Source organism: Mustela nigripes, chromosome X (genome assembly GCF_022355385.1).
Source record: "Mustela nigripes isolate SB6536 chromosome X, MUSNIG.SB6536, whole genome shotgun sequence".
In the NCBI taxonomy this organism is placed as follows: domain Eukaryota; kingdom Metazoa; phylum Chordata; class Mammalia; order Carnivora; family Mustelidae; genus Mustela; species Mustela nigripes.
Genome location: NC_081575.1, coordinates 47,170,845 through 47,186,797, shown reverse-complemented (window position 1 = coordinate 47,186,797; position 15,953 = coordinate 47,170,845).

Sequence of the window (15,953 nt, the reverse complement as noted above, 5' to 3'; positions counted from 1 at the left end):
TGATCTTATTGATTCTTTCAAAAAACCAGCTTCTAGTTTCATTGATACGTTCTACTGTATCTCTGGTTTCTACCTCATTGATCTCAGCTCTAATCTTGATGATTTCCCTTCTTATGTGTGGCGTTGGTTTGATTTGTTGTTGATTCTCCAGTTCTTTAAGGTGTAGAGACAGCTTCTGTGTTCTGGATTTTTCAATTTTTTTGAGGGAGGCTTGGATGGCTATGTATTTCCCCCTCAGGACCGGCTTTGCTGTATCCCATAGGTTTTGGACCAAAGTGTCTTCATTCTTGTTGTTTTCCATGAATTGTTTCACCAAGACAGCATGGTACTGGCATAAAAACAGACACATAGACAAATGGAACAGAGTAGAGAGCCCAGATATGGACCCTCAACTCTATGGGCAAATAATCTTCGACAAAACAGGAAAAAATATAAAGTGGAAAAAAGACAGTCTCTTCAATAAATGGTACTGGGAAAACTGGGCAGCTATATGTAGAAGAATGAAACTCGACCATTATCTTACACCATACACAAAGATAAACTCAAAATGGATAAAAGACCTCAATGTGAGACAGGAATCCATCAGAATCCTAGAGGAGGACATAGGCAGTAATGTCTTCAATATCAGCCACAGCACCTTCTTTCAAGATATGTCTCCAAAGGTGAAGGAAACAAAAGAGAAAATAAACTTTTGGGATTTCATCAAAATCAAAAGCTTCTGCACAGCAAAGGAAAGAGTCAAGAAAACACAGAGGCAACCCACAGAATTGGAGAAGATATTTGCAAATGACAGTACAGACAAAAGGTTTATATCCAGGATCTATAAAGAACTCCTCAAACTAAACACACACAAAACAGACAATCATATTTAAAAAATGGGCAGAAGATATGAACAGACACTTCTCCAATGAAGACATACAAATGGCTATCAGACAAATGAAAAAGTGTTCATCATCTCTAGCCCTCAGGGAGATTCAAAATTAAAACCACATTGAGTTATCACCTTACACTAGTTAGAATGTCCAAAATTAACAAGACAGGAAACAAGATGTGTTGGAGGGGATGTGGAGAAAGGGGAACCCTCTTATACTGTTGGTGGGAATGCAAGTTGGTACAGCCTCTTTGGAGAACAGTGTGGAGATTCCTCAAGAAATTAAAATTAGAACTTCCGTATGACCCTGCCATTGCACTCTTGGGTATTTATCCCAAAGATACAGATGTCGTGAAAAGAAGGGCCATCTCTACCCCAATGTTTATGGCAGCAATGGCTACGGTCACCACACTGTGGGAAGAACAAAGATGCTCTTCAACAGATGAATGGATAAGGTAGATGTGGTCTATATACACTATGTAGTATTATGCCTCCATCAGAAAGGACGAATACCCAACTTTTGTAGCAACATGGACGGTACTGGAAGAGATTATGCTGAGTGAAGTAAGTCAAGCAGAGTCAATCATCATATGGTTTCACTTATTTGTGGAGCATAACAAATAGCATGGAGGACATGGGGAGTTAGAGAGGAGATGGGAGTTGGGGGATATTGGAATGGGAGGTGAACCATGAGAGACTATGGAGTCTGAAAAACAATCTGAGGGGTTTGAAGTGGCAGGGGGGTGGGAGGTCGGGGTACTAGGTGGTGGGTATTATAGAGGGCATGGATTGCATAGGGCACTGGGTGTAGTGCAAAAATAATGAATATCGTTATGCTGAAAATAAATTAAAAAAAATAAAGTTTATATTTCAAGTAAAAAAAAAAATTCATTGTTAAAAGTAGTAGACCAGAAAGGAACAGGGACAATATGCAGTAAAAATCACCTTACAGGCAACACAATGCCACAAAATTCATATCTTTCAATAGTTACCATGAATGTAAATGGTATAAATGCCCCAATCAAAAGACAAAGGGTATCAGAATGGATTAAAAAAACAAAACCCATCTATATGCTATCTATAAGAAACTCATTTTACACCCAAAGACAACTCCAGTTTTAAAGTGAGGTGGTGAAAAACAATTTTACCATGCTAATGGACATCAAAAGATAGCTGGGGTGGCAATCCTTATATTAGATAAATTATATTTTAAGCCAAAGAATAGAAGGAGTTGAGGAAGGACACTATATCATACTCAAAGGGTCTATCCAACAAGAAGATCTAACAATTTTAAATACTTCTGCCCCTAACATGGGAGCAGCCAACCAAATAAATCAATTAGTAACAAGTTCAAAGAAACACCTTGACAATCATACAATGATAGTAGGGAATGTTAACACCCCCCCTCACTGAAATGGACAGATCATCTAAGCAAAATATCAACAAGGAAATAAAGGCCTTAAAGAACACTGTGGACCAGTTGGACATCACAGATATATTCAGAGTATTCCACCCAAAACAACACAATACATATTCTTCTCTAGTGTACATGGAACTTTCTCTAGAATAGATCATATCCTGGGTCACAAATCATGTCTCAACTGGTACCAAAATATTGTGATCATTCCCTGCATATTTTCAGACCACAATACTCTGAAGCTAGAACTCAATCACAAGAGGAAATTTGAAAAGAACCCAAATACGTGGAAGCTAAAGAGCATCGTAGTAAAGAATGAATGGGTCAACCAGGAAATTAAAGAAGAATTGAAAAAAAATCATGGAAACAAATGTTAATGAAAACACAACTGTTCAATATCTGTGGGATACAGCAAAGGCAGTCCTGAGAGGAAAATACATAGTGATGCAAGCTTTTCTCAAGAAATAAGAAAGGTCTCAAGTACACAATGTAACCCTACACCTAAAGGAGCTGGAGAAAGAATGGTAAAAAAAAAAAAAAAAAACAACCCACGAAAAAACAAAAAAAAAAAAAAAACAAAACAAAAAAACCAAAACCCAACAGGAGAAGAGAAATAATAAAGATCAGAGCAGATATCAATGAAATAGGAACAAACAAACAAACAAACAAAAAAAGCAGTAGAATAAATCAAAGAAACTAGGAGCTGGTTCATTGAAAGTATTAATAAGATTGATAAGCCCCTGGCCAGACTTATCAAAAAGAAAAGAGAAAGGACCCAAATAAATAAAATTATGAATGAAAGAAGAGAGATCACAACCAACACCAAAGAAATACAATTATAAGAACATATTATGAGCAACTATATGCCAGCAAATTTGACAATCTGGAAGAAATGATGCATTCCTAAAGACATATAAACTACCAAAACTGAACCAGGAAGAAATAGAAAAAATTGAACAGACCCATTATCAGGACGGAATTTGAAGCAATCACCACAAACCTCCTAACAAACAAGAGCCCAGGGTCAGACAGCTTCCCAGGAGAATTCTACCAAGCATTCAAAGAAGAATTGAATCCCATCCTCCTGAAACTGTTCCAAAAAATAGAAATGGAAGGAAAACTTCCAAACTAATTTTATGAGGCCAGCATTACCTTGATCCCAAAACCAGAAAGAGACCCCAACAAAAAAGAGAATTACAGACCTACATCCCTGATGACTACAGATGCAAAAATTCTCACCAAAATACTAGCCAATAGGATCCAACAGTACATTAAAAGGATTATTCACCACGACCAAGTGGGATTTATTCCAGGGCTGCACGGTTGGTTCAACATCTGCAAATCAATAAATGTGATGCAATACATCAATAAAAGAAAGAACGAGAACCATATGACACTCTCAATAGAAGCTGAAAAGGCATCTGACAAAGTACAGCATCCTTTCTTGATCAAAACTTTTCAAAGTGTAGGGATAGAGGGTACATACCTCCATATCATCAAAGCCATCTATGAAAAATCCACAGTGAATATCATTCTCAATGGGAAAAAACTGAGAGCTTTTCTGCTAAGATCAGGAACACAGCAGTGATGTCCATTATCATCACTGATATTCAACATAGTACTAGAAGTCCTAGCCTCAGCAATCAGAAAACAAAAAGAAATTAAAGGCATCCAAATTAGCAAAGAAGAAGTCAAACTCTCACTGTTGGCAGATGATATGATACTTTATATGGAAAACCCAAAAGACTCTACTCCAAAACTGCTAGAACTTGAACAGAAATTCAGTAAAGTGTCAGGATATAAAATCAATGCACAGAAATCAGTTGCATTTCTTTACACCAACAACAGGACTGAAGAAAGAGAAATTAAGGAGTCAGTATCATTTACAATTGCACCCAAATCAATAAGATGCCGAGGAATAGACCCAACCAAAGAGGCTAAGAATCTATACTCAGAAAAGTATAAAGTACTCATGAAGGAAATTAAGGAAGACACAAGGAAATGGAAAAATGTTCCATGCTTATGGATTGGAAGATCAAATACTGTGAAAATGTCTATGCTACCTAAAGCAATCTGTAGCCAGAGGAATGTTGAAAAAGGAAGCCAAAGTTGGTGGCATCACAATTCCAGACTTCAAGCTCTATTACAAAGTTGTCATCATCAAGACAGTATGGTATTGGCAAAAAAACAGATGTATAGATCAATGGAACAAAATAGAGAGCCCAGAAATAGACCCTCAATTCTGTGGTCAACTCATCTTCGACAAAGCGGGAAAGAATGTCCAATGGAAAAGGAGACAGTCTCTTCAACAAATTGTGTTGGGAAAATTGGACAGCCACGTGCAGAAAAATGAAATTGGACCATTTCCTTACACCACACACAAAAATAGGCTCAAAATGGATGAAGGACCTCAATGTGAGAAAGGAATCCATCAAAATCGTTGAGGAGAACACAGGCAGCAACCTCTTTGACCTCAGCCACAGCAACTTCTTCCTAGAAATATTACCAAAGACAAGGGAAACAGGGCAAAGATAAACTATTGGGATTTCACCAAGATCAAAAGCTTTTGCTCAGCAAAGGAAACAGTTAACAAAACCAAAAGACAACTGACAGAATGGGAGAAGATAGTTGCAAACAACATATAAGATAAAGGGCTAGTATCCAAGATCTGTAAATAACTTATCAAACTCAACACCCAAAGAACAAATAATTTAATCAAGAAATGGGCAGAGGACATGAACAGACATTTCTTCAAAGAAGACATCCAGATGGCCAACAGACGCATGAAAAAGTGCTCCACATCACTCAGCATCAGGGAAATACAAATCAAAACCACAGTGAGATACCACCTCACACCTGTCAGAAAGGCTAAAATTAACAAGTCAGGAAAAGACAGATGCTGGCGAGGATGTGGAGAAAGTGGAACCCTCCTACACTGTTCATGGGAATGCAAGCTGGTGCAGTCACTGTGGAAAACAGTATGGAGGTTCCTCAAAAAGTTGAAAATAGAGCTCTCCCATGACCCAGCAATCACCCTAGTCGATATTTACCCTAAATATATGAATGTAGTGATCCGAAGGGGCATGTGCACCCGAATGTTTATAGCAGCAATGTCCACAATAGCCAAACTATGGAAAGAACCTAGATGTCCATCAACAGATAAATGGATAAAGAAGATGTGATATACACAGACACACACACACACACACACACACACACACACACACACACACAGGAATGCTATGCAGCCATCAAAAGAAATGAAATCTTGTCACTTGCAACAATATGAATGGAACTAGAGGGTATTATGTTGAGTGAAATAAGTCAATTACAGAAATACAATTATCATATGATCTCCCTGAGGTGAGGAATTTGAGAGGCAAAATGGGGATTTGGGGCGTTAGGGAAGGAAAAATGAAACAAGATGGGATCAGGAGAGACATAAACTATAAGAGACTCTTAATCTCATAAAACAAACTGAGGGTTTGCCTGGGGAGGTGAGTTAGGGAGAGGGTGGTTCGGTTCTGGATGCTGGGGAGGGTATGTGCTATGGTGAGTGCTGGGAAGTGTGTAAGCCTGACGATTCACAGACCTGTACCCCCTGGGGCTAATAATACATTATATGTTAATATGAAAAAAAGTAATTAATAAAAAGAAAGAAAAAATTGTTGTTATTTAAATTGTATTCAACATTTTTTGGTCTACTCTTTCATCCTTACCAAGTATAATTCTGAAGCAACTGCAGTATTATTCTTAGAATTGTCAAATTATGAAATGAAAGAAATGCAAAATCATTTAGTTCCCTCCTCATTGGCATAGGAAGAAAGTGAAGCCTAAGAAGGTTGAAGCAGCTTGCCCCAAACCACATGTAAAATAAATAGTATTTATCATCATCAGGGAAATACAAACTAAAATTTTAATGAGATATCACATCACACCTTTCACAGTGACCAAAATTAACCATATAAGAAACAATAGATTTTCATCAGGATGCAGAGGAAGAGGAACACTCTTACACAATTGGTGGCAATGCAAATTGGTGCAGCCACTCTGAATAACAGTTTGGACATTCCTCAAAAAGTAAAAACTAAAATTACCCTATGACCAAGGAACTGCACTACTAGGTATTTACACAAAGCATATAAAAATGATGATTTCAGTGACACCTGTGTGGCTCAGTCAGTTAAGCCACTGCCTTTGGCACAGGTCATGATCCCAGGGTCCTAGGATCAAGTCCTGTATTAGGCTTCTTGCTCAACAGGGAGTCCTGTTTCTCTCTGCCTCTGCCTGCTTATGTACTCTCTCTCTCTCTGACACATAAATAAATAAATAAAATATTTTTAAAAATGCTGATTTGAAGGGTCACATGCAACTTGATGTTGCACGACTATTATAGCAACATTATCAACAATAGCCAAATTATGGAAAGAGCCCCCAAATCCATTGACTGGTGAATGGGTAAGGAAATAGTGATTATATATGTGTGTATATGTGTATGTGTGTGTGTGTATATTTCAGCTATGAAAAAGAATGAACTCTTGTCATTTGCAACAATGTGAATAGAACTAGAGCATATTATGCTAAGCAAAACAAGTCAGTCAGAGGAAGACAAATACTGTATGATTTCACTCATATGTCAAACTTAAGAAAAGAAGCAGATGAATATAGGGGAAGGGGAGAAAAAAAGAGAGGGAAGCAGTGGACACTGGGGCACAATGTGGCTGCCAGATCCCTGCCCCACTGGGTGTCCCCTGAGCTCAGCCCCAGCCAGGGCCAGTCCAGTGGGAAAGGAAGGCCCCACTAGTATTTGATTTTGATGTAATTCCATTTTGAGGAGAGTTTCTTTATTCTTATAATATAGGGCCAGGAAAAAAATGCAAATCTATGTCTCTTTTGGGGTGTGATCTTTTAACATAGTACTCCTGGACTTTTTTTTTTTTTTTCAGCTTGTTGTCCCTTTTGGTAATATAAAGTATTCATGATTTTGTGATCTCATCCTTTTTGGTTTTTACCCAGGGGGAAAAAAATCACCAGAATTAATACAAAGCTATTATCCTCTTCATGTTCAGTCTTTTAGATACTATAACTAAAATATTCATTCAACAGAAATAAAAATGTGGACATTACCTAATTACATGTATAAACATTTAAGTGATTAATTCACAGACTACCTAAAGATAATTAAATTAAAATCCATGTACTAGAACTAATATTTACTTAGTTTTCACTATATTCTCTGCACTAGGTTTAGCATTGTACATTGTTATTATGATGAATCCTAATGATTGCTGTCTTAGATAGGTGTTTTTTTCTTATATATTGACATTTTTCAGATAAAGAAACTGATTGATACTAAGCAAGTTTAACTAAGTTGCTCATGGTTATATTACCTGACTTTAATCCAAGATTTGACCGACTCTAAAGTCTATTCTCTTTCTATTGCATGCTGCCCCCCAAACCACTCAAATGTTATTTACAAAATCTAAGAAAAAAATGCTTCTCAGGACTGGTCCAGATCTGATATCAAATAATAGAATAATAGGATAGAATTCCCTGGGTATAAGCTCCTAGGGAAACATTCTTCCATCCATTGTTCCCTATTAATGCCAGAGTATTTGATGGTTGTATGGGTATCAGAGACAGTAGTCACAAAAGCAGTACCTAGGAGACTGTGCCTGACTGGAAATAAAAAATAAATTATCAGGAAAAGGAAAAGGAAATTCTGGTGGAACTTGTATTACATAGAATTTGTACCTTTCTCTTATACTGTCTTTTCTTTACACCTCCCACAATTTACTTCCTTATTCTTTATTTCATTTTTCTTCCTCACCTGACTGCTCAGACCCAGCACATTTTCCAGTAACTCTTGCCCCAAAAAGGTGAAGTATTGAGAGAAAATACAAAACTATACTAAAAAATCCATAACATTTTCTACTGTCATTTTATCTGATATTTTACTATTCAATAGTGTTTGGTATATGTGTTTCTGATTCAGTTTCTAATATACACAAATCCCTAATTTGAATGAATAAATGTATATTTTGAGTATTACTGCATATGTTCTTCAAGCTTCTAGTATAATATCAAACACATGGTATGTGCTCAGTAAATAAAAGTTTATGAAGATAGTGAATGATAAAGATTATAATAATGCTAGACCTGGAATATTTTTTTAAAACATGTAGTTTGTGACACTAGAGTATCCTTTAACTTATCTCAATGACTACTGATCAATTTATCCCATTAAAGCATAAATTTTATTAAGTTAATGTAAGGATCTTTATTTTTTTAAGATTTATTTATTTGACACAGAGAGAGAGAGAGACAGCAAGAGAGGGAATACAAGCAAGGGGAGTGGGAGAGGGAGATGCAGGCTTCCCACCGGGCAGGGAGCCAATGTGGGACTCAATCTCAAGACTATGTGATCATGACCTGAGCTAAAGGCAGATGCTTAAGGACTGAGCCAACCAGGCAATCAATATAAGTATCTTTAAAGGACTGGTTTGCACATTTAAATATTTTTGCTATTTAAAATTCTACTATTACCTCAAAAGAGCCTGACATATGTGAGAACCAGTACAGAATTTCAGAGAAAACCGATCAGACAAAATGAGAATCCCCACAGAATGTTGGAGTCTACTGGAGTTAATGTCAGAAATTGAAAAAAAAAATGTGAAATATATGAGAACACACATCTGATAGGTTATAAGGAAAATAACATCACTCAAAGTTTCCTCTAAGAGCCACCATCCTTGTTACCCATCAATATCCACTAGCTTATACTCTGATGCCCTGGGAAAATATTTATATTCTCAAGAATCTCTTTGACATGTGTAAAGACTACAGCAGGCTCCAGTTAAGTAGTTTCCAAGAATGTTATATGGATTACTTAATTCCTAACATTCTCTACTTCCGACATACATTTAAGAAGTCTAAAATGCTTTAAAATACCCTGCTTATGTGATTTTGGAACTTAACTTTAAAGAAAAACATTCTAAAATAATTTAAATCAACAGACAATAAGAACATATGATCTGTCCAGAAAGTGAGAAAATAATTATTAATAATAGTTTTTGGTTTGACTTTGGAAGGGAATATATTGACATTTGCATATGCATAAATTCATAATATTAAATTGTTTTCATTCAAAGTCACTGATCATGAAAGACTGTGGGTAAAAAATACTCTGAAGAGCCAATGTTGGCTCCATTTAGTCTGGGACTCTGGAGAATGGCTGTTCACTAAGAATATAAAACTTCCCCAAACTAAAGAGCTCTTTCATGACTCTCAAAAGTAAGCTGGAATACTTTCAAGATCAGACATTCTCCCAAAATCTTCACAACTTTCTGAACATAAAAGTGCCATGGGAAATTTTTTTGTGTTCCCTTCAAAACTCCTTAAACTTCAGAAAAAAACAGTAATAATTAAAAATTGTGAAATATGTAAGAAAATTTTATTCTGTTGCTGAGATTAAGGTTAAAAAGGGAACTGGACATTTTTTGTATCACTAGCAAACAGCACCGCTGTAATTCCTATTGACATATTAAAGTATTTTTATTTTAATGGATAAAAGCAATCTGTTACTTAAATGAATTTAGATGCTCATGCAGAGTACTAAGTGATGCTTTACAATGTTTGTGAAACTTTTGATTGAGGACTTTTTTTCTAAAATACAAATGCCCTTGAATTATAGCTTTTCACAGAAACCTTATTTATGAGCATCTACTTATCTTCTCCCATCCCTATGCTGAGTCTCCCTAGACTCAGCATAATTGTGATATGAACATAGATGGTGGATGGACTTTGATGTAGTTAATCAGGACTGGAGGTATTCCAAGATATTAGTCCTGAAGAAACATGGCAGGGCTTTTATATAACGGTATATAAAGCACAGTTTCTCTTCTCATTAAAGCTTTTGCATTTCACTCCTACTGCCTTTGAATAATTGCTTAAGTAGATCTCTTTAACAATAGTGAGAGAAAGAAAAAAGCTGTTTCTGAATAATATGTTTATTGTTGTTCAATTGACTGGAAAAGTCAATTGTCTTCTATACCTGATTGTAGAAATTTATTTGGTGTATTGTTTTTCTATGTAAAATGTTGCTAAATCATCAAAACCATTTTTGCAAGTATCTGTTACTTAATCTTGATAGCAAGAGAATAAATTTATAATAAATCTAAAAATAGAGGAAAATATAGTGACTGTTCTTCCTGAAATTAAAACAAGAATAATGATCACCTTTAACTATTCTCATTTATGTAAAATCTCATTTTTTGAACAATTATATCTAACCAGTTAAAATATTAATCCATTATCTCAATGCAATCATTCTTTCTGTTAACTGACAGACCAAGGCTTCCTTTAAGGCAGCGAAAAAGTTAAACTTACCTCTAAATTTCAGAGTTTTCTAGGAAAGTTAGCAACATTTATTGTCAAACTGATAATAGAATAGAAGAGAATAGAAGATTATAACACCAAAGCCAGACACAAAATTCTTAGTGGAATGAATTCAAAAAGTAAATGTGTACTGAACACAGTGGAGACATTACTGCTAAACAAAGGGGAGGCATTATTTCAATCTTAACCCTTTTTACACAGCAATCATCCTGCAAGTTGCCTTTTGGAGTATTCCCTATCACATTAAAAGCTATGTGATTTCAATGACTGAAAAAACAAAAAGGCCAGAACAACTAGTGTAAAATAGAAGATTCATGTGCAGAGATGCCACTTCTGTATGGAAGCATCTTAAAAAGAAGTGTCAGAAGCTCAGAAATGAATAATAAATATTGTCTGGTGAATATGACCACCAACCAGTGACTTGCTAATTTCAAGAAGTTTCATATTCTTCAAAAATAGGGTCAATTTGCCCTGATACACTGCTAATTGATTTGGAATTTTCCATTTCTCCAAGTCATATTTATTTCTTCATCTGATGTGCAGTTCTTAACGTATTTACTTTTTCTTCATTTGTAATAAAAGCTCTGATATTAAAAACAAAACAGAGAGCTTATTGTTTCCATTGATCCTTGATGCACTAACTTTATATTTGTTTCTATTCTTTTAATATATATTTTTAAAGCTATCCTCCTGATTTTCCCTTTGGCTTCTACTAGATCAGCCATTTGCCCTTGTCATCTCTGGTTGTTTGTTCAACATTTGTTAACACTTTCCTCTTTGAAAGATATAGCTGCTTTCAGGATTCAAATTAAAGGAAGTGTTATTTTAAGAGTGACTTATCTTGAAGGTTATGACCTACATATTTTCACCTGGCCCATTCTGGAGTATCAATTTTATGTATCTATGCACTTAGTAATTTCTATATTCTTCTCCTTTGAAATAGGACTTTATCTATAGTATGGAATGTAAGACAGAGCTTGTATATGCAGAGATGGCTGCCTTATAGAATTGACATGCTTACCAGAGTAACAGATGACACAACTTCACTACCCATAACTGTGCACAGAATAGGTGGTCTCTTCTCACTTCTCAAACTAATTCCTCAAACCTTCTTAATTGCCTTTGTTTTTTTAAGATTTTATTTATTTGACAGACACAGATCACATGTAGGCAGAGAGGTAGGCAGAGAGAGAGGAAGGGAAGCAGGCTCCTCGCCAAGCAAAGAGCCAGATGAGGGGCTTGATCCCAGGACCCTGGGATCATGACCTGAGCCAAAGGCAGAGCCTTTAACCCACTGAGCCACCCAGGCACCCCACTAATTGTCTTTAAAGACACCAGATAATGGGTAGTAAGGGGGGCATTTGTGGTGATGAGCACTGGGTGTTATATGCAATTAATGCAACTAAAACACTAAACACTAAAAACCCTAAACTAAACACTGAACACTAAAAAATAAATTAATTAAATAAACAGATAAATAATAAGAATAAAAAATAAAATAAAATAAAATAAAGTGTTAGAAAAAAGACACATATAGTTATAAAGCTATGTCATTTATTTAATTTTCTCATAATAAAATATATTATCTAATCAGAAATATCTTTCTTAAATCTATTTCCTGGAAATTTATGTCTCCTTCACATTATTCTCCTATAAGAATATGAAACAATAAAAAATTCCATAGGAAAGATTTGTTTGAATTCTAACATTGTTATACTATTATGTATTCTATAATTCTATGTCCTATAGTTGCCCTGAAATCTGGTTTAGAACCAAGAACTAATGTAATCCTACCATTGAGAAGAAATGTAACAAAAGTTTCAACTCCCTTTGATAAAACCTATCAAATTCCCTATTCAACTTCCACAAGTGAGAACCAAAATTTATTCTCCATTACACTCCTCCCCCCTCCACAGACATATATTACTCACAGATAGCTCTTTACCTGTCCTCTATAATATTAAGCTTAAGTTTAATTAAAAGTCTGCCACACATAATTAATTAAGACTGGTTGGTTTTCAAATTGGACTTGACTTTACCAAATATGTCAGTAGTTTATCTTTGTTTCTGAAATTGGATTTGCATACTTACCTCTTTGTTACCTCTAAATTAAACTGCTAGGACATAACATATATTGAATTCTGTTCAGAAATCTTCTTTTATTATTAAAGTGCAATTCTCTTTTTAAAAGGTAAACGAAATCATAAACATGAGTGTGTATGCACAAACAAAATGTATGTGGGAGTAAAATGTGCACTGTAGAGATTGCCTGCCAGCATCTCATTAATTGAAGCTTCCTTGTTTTTTTAAACTCTCAATATTTCCCATCTGCTTTGGCTCTCTCTAAGAATGAACTCCAAATCCCTAATTTAGGAGTGGGGAACGCTGCAGACTAAAACACTGAGGCAGTTTAAGAATGTTAGTTTTCCTCCACGGAGAATACAGAGCACAGGTTTTAAAGGACATTTGAAAATACTTGCTAATGTAAGATGATAGTATGCTGCATGGATTATCAACATGCATTTGCACACATGGGTTTGTTTTGTGCAAGTATTTTCTCCCCAAAATGGTACAGGTACACTGTAATCTTTTGCTACATATGACTAAAAATAACCTTAAGTTTTGTGTTGCTGTTATAATTTAATTCCTGTGTATAGCAGTTTGTCCCCTCCATTCATATAACATTCCTCAATTTCATAGTCCCAGGGCTATCTTACAAAATTTTGCCATACCCCCATTCAGCTACCCATTTGTTTTTCCTTTATAGGAAGATGGGATCTCATTCCTAAGTCAGCATCTTTTTAATTTATTACTTACCCTATTGCACTTTCAGGTTTTCAACAGCTCTTCAATTCCCATACAGAGAAATATGGTTCTTTGTGCTCATTTTTTTTTTGGAACCCTACATGAGTTTATGAATTTCCTAAACTTAATATCAACAGATAATGACCTTTATTTTACTGCTCATTACAGGTGAGTTTTCAGAACCATGGGTCTTTCAACTTTATCTTTTCAATAGCATACTTTATGTAATGACCCTTCCATCCAAATTGTATATTTCATAGACTTTTGCCTCTAAAATCTGCTCTATAATAATATGCCATACTGATAATTTATCTTCTTAAAAGTAGGTTTTGCTTTTGATCACTCACCTCTATCAGAACACATCACATATATCTCTCATGCATTCAACTTTTCATATTGAGAAACTTTATTTATATAGGCTTAAGTTCACTTAGAACATAGTTAACATTTATAAGCATATAACAACAACCTGCACTAGGAACATGAAGAATATAACATTATTTTCTTAGAAAATGTAGCCATTCTGGTCTTTTGCTCCTTAATTTAACTTTTCCTCTTGCCCCAGATTCTGTCCCCACCTTTATATGTGCTTTCTTCTGATACTGACATATACTATACTTGTATTAAGAGTATCGTATAATTGCAGTGGCCCATACTTAAGGATCTTGAAGAGGAGAGATGTCATGAAAAAGAAGAGACTTTCTCTTAGTTGAAGATACAAGTAGCTATCAAATATGATACCTCCAAGCAGTTCTATTAGGCTTGCCATAACAGGCTGGAGACTCAAAATCTTTTCAAGGATACTAAAGTGCACCATGGTGGGGGGAAAAAAAGGTTAATGCCATTCTTTGATTTGCTTCAAAAGCAAGTTTTGTTGTTGTTGTTGATGTTTCATTTTGTTTTTAAGCACACAGTGAACATTGTGTTCTATAAAGTCACCAAGTGAATTCTATGGTCTATATATCTTCAGTATAAATAATACTACAGGTTCTAGTTGATATATTGTCCCAAATTGGGTGGGGGGAATAAGGAGGACTCAGACTGATCTCCTGAGAAATGTTTTTGTTGTTATTGTTTTAGAACATGCTGGCAAAGGACATGCTAGCTCCTTCTTATTTCCTCTTTCAAAGAATAACATTTAGAATAGGGAAATATTCAAAATGAGAAAAATTGGGTTTGTATAGTTAAAGTTCTAGCAATATTAAGGTGAAAAAAGTTCTAGTGTGATAGATTAAAAGTTATGATCCTTGAAGTTTTTTTAGACTGGATTTTACCAACAGTGCAGGAAAAACATTGTTTTCCCCCATGTACTCATTCAAAGTGTAACAAGTCATAAACAGTAAGGACTTAGCTGAGGAAAGTTAGCTACCAAAGAGGTGCCTATAGGAGTAAATTGATTACTTACCAATGGACACTCTTTGAATTATTTCTGAAATTATACCTGTCTTTTATGTTCTTTATCATCCAGGTATTTGGTATTTTATTTGTAATCACATAAGAGAAAAGAGGAATAATAAAAAGCTTAATAAAAGCTATAGAAGTCTTCCCTGTAAGCAGTTGAAGACTCATTATTGTCTTGCACTATCCCTGCATATAACCCTATTTGACCTACTCATTTCTTTTTTGTTAATATTTTATTTATTTATTTATTTATTTATTTGCCAGGGGGACAGAGAGCACAAGCAGGGGGAGCAGCAGAAAGAGGGTAAAGCAGATTCCCCACTGAGCAAGAGGCTCATTGTGGGACTCTATCCCAAGGCCATGGGATCATGACCCAAACCAAAGGCAGATGCTTAACTGACTGAGCCACCCGAGCATCCCTGACTTACTCATTTCTATTAGGACTGGTGTCATAACATCAAATAAAGTTCCTTTTAAGGGGAACAATTGGAAGTAATCCAGATCTTTTGCTGAGGACAGCTAATCCAAGAACTGTCAAAAGATTATAATCTGATGCCATTGCTTTTGTTTCTATCTCCTGTTAACTATTTAAAAAGCTCATTTTGTTGAGTACTTTTAAGAGTGTCTGGAAAGTAATGAATTCTATTAACAGTTTGCGGCTCTTGCTGTTGATAATAATAATAATAATAATATTATTATTATCATCGTTTTTGAACTGACTTATCTCACTTTGTAGAAAGTGCATTGAGTGCCTTAAAGGGATATAAGGAAATTATAATCAATCTGGAAATTGTTGGAAGATTATTATCTTGCCTTTACAAAGATGATGAAACATCTAGTTGACATTAATTACAATACTATCTTCACTATTTGTCCCCACTTTTTTTCTTTTTGATGTGAATTCTAAGCATGAGTGGATTACAAAGAATTATTTGAGGTTGGGAGGAGGGAACAGGGAGAAAATAACTGAAGTAATGTTATTAATATAAGGAACTTGAGATGAAGTCTCTGTAGCTGAAATATTTCATATCAAATAATTTGAACTAAGTATAACTTGAATTA